General features: G+C 44.3%; 1 long non-coding RNA gene across 1 annotated transcript; it reads right to left on the bottom strand.

Annotated features, from left to right (window-relative positions):
* Positions 1-3,178: 3,178 nt before the first annotated feature.
* LOC148501862 (uncharacterized) lies at positions 3,179-5,219 on the bottom strand. Its single transcript, XR_015870013.1, has 3 exons — positions 5,168-5,219; positions 3,614-3,686; positions 3,179-3,258 (listed from the first exon to the last, which is right to left on the bottom strand). It is a non-coding gene; the product is annotated as an uncharacterized LOC148501862 (long non-coding RNA).
* Between the last annotated feature and the right edge of the window lie 2,551 nt (positions 5,220-7,770).

Here is a 7,770-nt window from a genome sequence, read left to right as displayed (position 1 = left end):
TAATAAATATATTCTGTGTAGCCAGCAAGTGGGGCCTGTATCTGAGGGCTGTATAATAAATATATTCTGTGTAGCCAGCAAGTGGGGCCTGTATCTGAGGGCTGTATAATAAATATATTCTGTGTAGCCAGCAAGTGGGGCCTGTATCTGAGGGCTGTATAATAAATATATTCTGTGTAGCCAGCAAGTGGGGCTTGTATCTGAGGGCTGTATAATAAATATATTCTGTGTAGCCAGCAAGTGGGGCCTGTATCTGAGGGCTGTATAATAAATATATTCTGTGTAGCCTGCAAGTGGGGCCTGTGTATGAGGGCTGTATAATAAATATATTCTGTGTAGCCAGCAAGTGGGTCCTGTATCTGAGGGCTGTATAAAAAAATATATTCTGTGTAGCCAGCAAGTGGGGCCTGTATCTGAGGGCTGTATAATAAATATATTCTGTGTAGCCAGCAAGTGGGGCCTGTATCTGGGCCTCTAAGAAGAAGAGGAAAATTAATATATAAATTGTTATTTCAAATTTAAATTAAGATCAGGATTTAAAAAACATTTTATTATTGCGAAGGCCCCCACCTGGCTACTTCTTGATGCCACCCGGCTGGAAAAATTTTCTGGGCGAACACTGCGTTGTAATAGGAAAGTTTCTGTAATCATTAGGCAATTGCTGCTGGGAGTCCTCATTTCTTATTACGCACTGCTCAGCCATGGCTGTGTATCCAGATGTTGGCAATTAATGGTGTGTTTTGCAATATGTATTATAGTTTGCTATTTTATATAAGCCTGATATGTTTCATTTGTAATAAAGCAGTGTTATGTTTTCCTTCATGTATTGCAGTGTTTTATAAAACTGTTATCCCCAGTTCACATTATACAAGACTGTAGTGCCCTCAGTTCACATCATGCCACACTGTAGTGCCCTCAATTCACATTAAACCACAAGATAGTGCCCAGTTCACATTATGCCACTCTGTAGTGAATCCAATTCATATTATAGCACATTGTAGTGCCCCTAGTTCACATTATACCATACTGTAGTGCATCCAATTCAAAGTAGACCACTCTGTAGTGCATCCAGTTCAGATTATAACACTGTAGTGCCCCTAGTTCACATTATACCATACTTTAGTGTCCCCTGCTCCCCTCATATTTAATGTGCCAATTGTTGAGTATTTTTTTTTTATATGAACCAAAGCACAATACACAATAACTGTGCACAATTCAGCAGAGCTTTGGGGTGACACACAAGGAACATACATTGAAACATGTTTCCTGATGTCCTCTCACCTAAGGGTGCTAAAGAAACAAGACTCATAGGTGTCCCAGCGGCTCTAAATCCCGAATGTAGGTCCATCACATATTTTTTTTTAAATAAGTAATTTAATTTCGAATAAACACATAAGTATACAGTGGTCTGTCCTATAATAGTGAGACATGTGACTGACACGGAACCTTCTATTAATCTTCTGTGAACTAGGTGGGGTGTAACATACCCTACTAGATTTAAACTCCTATAACTTTTTAAAAATACTGTGCGCAAGTTGCGGTTTCATGTAGCTACAGTTGCGATGTATCCAGTTTGCATAGTGATGGTGGTATAGTGTGGCAAGCAATAGCGTAGCGAGTACATATGTGTAAAGTGCATGTGGGCATCTCATACCCCACCTGCTTCAGCAGCTGCCTTGATGTCAGCCAAGAGTGATCTCAGTAAGACTGAGCTATCTAAGGGCCTAATTCAGTCCCAGATGCTATTTGCGGCCGCTCGCTGGCTAAAAGGGGCCGCATATTTAAATCATGCGCTCGCACTGCGTCGCGTAAAGCCGCCCACTAAGTATTAGCGAGCGGCGGCACTATGTATAAAGACGCCCCTTTGCCACTCGCAACACATGTCATCTCCGGCAGTTGTAGGATTAATCAGGAACATCGAGAGCCATCGGAGCTGCTCGCAGCGCTTGTGGTAGCTTTTTCCTACCACAACATTGTGAGCAGTTCAGGCTAAAATACAACCCAGTCACGTGTGTAATGACGCTACTTTGCTAATTATGCACACCCATTAAACGCCGTTCTGACGGTCGGGCACGCCTGCGTTCGCACATCCACACCCCCGTTCACAAGCACCTTCCCCTGTTACCACCCACAAACGGCACAATCTGTCACTCAAAATAGCGTCCCGACTACGGGCTACGGGTGGGCACTTTCCCATCGCACTGACTGGTTCGCGCACGCGCATTGCGAATAATATGCATGCGCAGATTGCGAAAAATTGCTCAATGCGAGCGAGCGCAGCATAGCGTCCGGGTCTGAATCAGGCCCTAAGTTTTTATAATTATTTCTAATTGTTCATAAGTTTAATTTTTACTAATGATTGTGATTCAAACATGTTCCAAAGATCTTTTTAAGAAAAGTTGTTACTAGAAGACGTATAAGGTTAGTTTGCAAAAAAAAAAAGTTATTTTTGTTTTTAAAGATGAAAGAGTTTGTTCCCTAAGCTACATTGTTCCGCGCTCTCCTGATCATTCAGTTATTACTTTCTTCACCTTTCGCTGCCCCGACGTCATCCATCCGTGTCTTCAGCACCGTGATCTCCTGCTGTAGGCCCTCTATGTCCTGGTCTTTTTTCTTTAGCTTGGCCACCAATTTGCTAAACTGTTTTATCAGCTTATTGTGACCTTTTGTTGCTGCCTTAGTGATGGTTATCTCATCCTCCATAACCTGCATCTTCTTGCTGTTATCTGATAGTAATGCTGCCAGCCTTCCCCTCTCTGCTTTCTCCTCCTGTAGGTGTTCTCTCAGCTCCTCTGCTTCTCTCCTGGATGTTTCCTCTGCCTCTCTCATGAGGGTGACCTGCTGGAGGTATTCTCTCCTGCTTTGCAGCATCTGGCTCAGGTCAGTGATCTCTCTCTGAATGATCTACAAGTCATAAAAAAGTTGTGATTATAACCAAAAAGTGATGCTTATTTCTATAGAATATAGTTCTTTTACCTCTATTTTTAAGCACAGTTACCTCCATCTGTTCTTTATAAGTTATTATTACTGTAAATACTGCAACATTACTTGTGCCCAAATGACTCCTCATACAATTACCTGCATCTGCATGGCACTAAGGGGTGCTGCGTCAGTGCTGGGGCTCTTGGGTGGGCTGGGCCTCTCTCTTCTGGAAAAGTGTCGCAGTTTCCGGAAGATGGCACGGATAGAGGTCCAGAGCCGCCTCCAGCCATCCCTGGTGTTGGGTGTTTGGGCACAGGGAGCGGGTGATGGATCAGTCTGCAATACAGGCACAGAGAGAAGGGGAGGGACAGAGGACAGATTAGTTATTATGGCCATACAATGAGAGCCGTGGGAGAAGTGGTGGTATAGCCTGTCGCTGTACACCGGGCCACTTCCACCTCTGTATATCTATATCCTCACACTGACCAGGTCACTACACTACCCCTGGAGCAGGTGTGTTACATGCAGCTGTGGTGATATCAGTGTAACATCTTCCAAAGGATCCCTCTATGATAGTGGCCACTAGCTCATGTGCATTATTGGGAATGGTGGTCAATAGGTCTCCTGGAGATAAATAGACTGGCTGCCTATACTGTGTGCAGGTGATGGGCTCATTATCAGTATCACTGACCTGATGTTCATCCTGATCCATTGTTTAATCCTTCTCCAGCTGTTGTCCCAGGATGGCGTTCCTCATGGTCACACTAAGAGATAATGTGCAGTTTTATTATTTATTTTTTCTCAAGTTCACCTCCCAGTCAGCGCACAGGAATGCCCATCACTTTCCTGCCCCATCTCTGATACCGTCTGTCCCGTTGGTAGAAGCACCTCTGTGCATACACTCTGTGTAATGCATGCGCTGTAGGGCTAAGTCACAATGTTTTGTGCATGGGCATAATCACTGAGCTACGGGAACATCAGCAGTACATTATCCTCTGACCCTCTTTACACCTAGATAAATGACTTACTACCAGAGTATATACAGTGTTACATAGTTACACCTAGATAAATGACTTACTACCAGAGTATATATAGTGTTACATAGTTACACCTAGATAAATGACTTACTACCAGAGTATATACAGTGTTACATAGTTACACCTAGACAAATGACTTACTACCAGAGTATATACAGTGTTACATAGTTACACCAAGACAAATGACTTACTACGAGAGTATATACAGTGTTACACCTAGATAAATGACTTACTACCAGAGTATATACAGTGTTACATAGTTACACCTAGACAAATGACTTACTACCAGAGTATATACAGTGTTACACCTAGATAAATGACTTACTACCAGAGTATATACAGTGTTACATAGTTACACCTAGACAAATTACTTACTACCAGAGTATATACAGTGTTACACCTAGATAAATGACTTACTACCAGAGTATATATAGTGTTACATAGTTACACCTAGACTAATGACTTACTACCAGAGTATATACAGTGTTACATAGTTACACCTAGATAAATGACTTACTACCAGAGTATATATAGTGTTACATAATTACACCTAGACTAATGACTTACTACCAGAGTATATACAGTGTTACATAGTTACACCTAGACAAATGACTTACTACCAGAGTATATACAGTGTTACATAGTTACACCTAGACAAATGACTTACTACCAGAGTATATACAGTGTTACATAATTACACCTAGATAAATGACTTACTACCAGAGTATATACAGTGTTACATAGTTACACGTATATAAATGACTTACTACCAGAGTATATACAATGTTACATAGTTACACGTATATAAATGACTTACTACCAGAGTATATACAGTGTTACATAGTTACACCTATATAAATGACTTACTACCAGAGTATATACAGTGTTACATAATTACACGTATATAAATGACTTACTACCAGAGTATATACAGTGTTACATAGTTACACCTATATAAATGACTTACTACCAGAGTATATACAGTGTTACATAATTACACCTAGATAAATGACTTACTACCAGAGTATATACAGTGTTACATAGTTACACGTATATAAATGACTTACTACCAGAGTATATACAGTGTTACATAGTTACACCTATATAAATGACTTACTACCAGAGTATATACAGTGTTACATAGTTACACCTATATAAATGACTTACTACCAGAGTATATACAGTGTTACATGACAGAATATAAATACCCTCTGAGTTGGTCACTGAGCACGGATATAATACTATACAGCTGCTCTGCCTCCGTGCTGTGCTGCTGCCGGAGCTGGGCCAGTTCTTTTTGCAGGTCCTCATTGTCAGTCTGCAAGAAAAGAGAGATAGAAATTCTCAGTATGAACTTCCCAATGGCCCCTAATCTCCAACGTAAGTCAGCACCATCCAGCCTTATGGAAGTGTCACACCTGTGGGATTGCAACATGAAATACTTAAGCTGGGTACACACTGACAACTACATTGGCCGATCAATTGTGCAGTGGATCAGGCATTGCCAAGCACCATATGTGTAAAGTTATGGTAGGGGCATGGCAATGCTGCTCCTGCCTCTTAAGACACACACTGTGCCTCTTCTGATCATGTGCAGCACTGTACTGGCAGGGGCACAGCTAGGCTGTCACCTGTAGAAAGACTCAGCCCACCTTGGCACAGAAAAATAAATATCTATAAGGGAGGTGCACTATAAAGACAGTGATAGCTGCCATACAGAGCAGTAACGCAGAGACTGTAACAACAGGGCAGCTGAGGCAGTTGCTCAGGGACCCCAACCTACAGGCGACCAACACACATAGCTACATTACCAGTGTGGGGGGCATATGTGGCATACTGTATGTAAACTGGGGATTCTGTGTGGGATAATGGAATCTGGGGGCACTACATTGTGTATAACACATTTGTGGTACTGGGAGTAGTTACACATAATAACATCGCCAGTATATCTTACTGACAATTTTATCAGTAGGGGCCCACTAATATTAATCTGACCCTGCAATTACCAGCAATGCATCACTGCTGTGACTACAAGAACAGATAACCCCACATTTGGGCAGTAACATACACCACTCCTCAGGGGTCATGACATCTCTCCCATTACTCGCTGCAGGGGGAGCCGGAAGGCGGAGCTCATGAGTGAGCTCCAGACGGCTCCCTCTGTGAACGCAGCAGCCAATGAGAACCTGCCTGACTCTCATTGGCTGGCTGCTATAACAAGCACACCGCCGCCGCTGGCAGCTGTGTGTGTTTGTTACTGTGTAGGGCAGACCGCTCTCACTGCGGTCTGCCCTACACTTGTGGGGCCCGGGGGACTAGCGGGGCTAGTTCAAGCCCCTGGGGTAGTCCACCCATTGGCTGCTAGTGGCACTGCCGGACGGCGCCCCTGGCGAGTGCCATCCTGGCCAATGGATAGATACGCCCCTGCCAGAAAGCGCCTCACATTGGATTGCGTAAGTCTTAGGCCAGAAACCTTCCTTTCCATAGTATAGGCCTTCGGTCAACCAGACGTGGCTCTCTTTGCAACTCCATCCAACGCACAGGTCCTGGCCTTCGTGTCCAAAATCTGGACCCAAGGAGCCCTACATATGGACGCCATATCCTTTTTCATGGACCATTCTCGCTCTCCCATACGCCTTTTCCCCTCCTGCCATGCTACTGAAGGTGCTCCATAAGATGAGAGACAGAGGGCCTGATTCAGCAAGGAACGCACGGATGCAGACGCACACACCCGTCCACTGTGAGAATATGCTAATCAGTGCATACGCACGGAGACCGCAGCACAAGATGCAGACGCCCAGCCTCATATTAAACCGCCCATCTCCCTCAGCCTGATCAGCAAACAAGATAGCATAAACATCTGTAACATCGAGAACCATCGTACCCAGTAGCATAATAGTGGTTGACCTGACCTACCGCAGGATTTTGGCCGCTTCCTGTGTACAGCTTACGGGATGGCTGCGTATGCCGCCGCACTGCCTTAGTTATGCACACTCCTATAACTGCATTATAACGCCTGTATTCGCCTGACCACCCGTCACCACCCACAAATGGCACTACCTGTCAATCAATATCGGAGGGGTTTGCGTACACACTGCATGTGGTCTGAGCACCCTAATCCGATCGCACTGACTAGTTTGCGCGTGTGCAGTGCGATGCATACGCATGCGCAGTGCAAAAACATCGTCCGAGTGCATGCATTCTCTCCTGTGCGTTCCACTTGATCACCCATCTCCGGAAGGGACCCAAACATCCCCTAGGACTGTCCAGGGACTGGTTCCAGAGGACTCCCAAATTTACTGCAAACGCTCCCACAATGCATGTGGATAGCGACATTACTTGGCTGCTAGCCCATGCCAATCTCTCAGCCTCTTCTACGGCTTTGATAAATGCTTCCCTCAGGCCAAGAACGAGGTCCGGATACCAGTCTATCATAGATGAGTTTGTTTCCTGGTAGAACTCACACGCTCCGACCTCAGGTTCCCATTCCAAACTCAACTCAGCAATAGATTTCTGACCACCAAGTTCAAAACAGGTCTAGCGTCCGCCACAATACGCTCATACGGCTCTACCCTGGCACTTTTAATCCCTGGCCTTACAGAAAATAAGCTATACCTTAGGTTGCTCAAGAGCATTTTCCTCTCCAGGTCATCATGCCCACGCTACTCTTCCACGTGGAACATTAAAAGGTGCCCACACACATACCGATGTGCTCAGGATCAGATTTCTTGTCCAATTTCCTCATGAACTTTCACGGGAGCTCCTCGATTTTGGAAAAAAGACACCCAATCTGTTTTACGATCTATCGGAT

This window comes from Taudactylus pleione, unplaced genomic scaffold (assembly GCF_031769625.1).
Source record: "Taudactylus pleione unplaced genomic scaffold, aTauple2 ptg000497l, whole genome shotgun sequence".
Classification (NCBI taxonomy): domain Eukaryota; kingdom Metazoa; phylum Chordata; class Amphibia; order Anura; family Myobatrachidae; genus Taudactylus; species Taudactylus pleione.
Note: the sequence above shows the minus strand (reverse complement) of the source record. Positions and strands in the feature narration are given on the sequence as shown.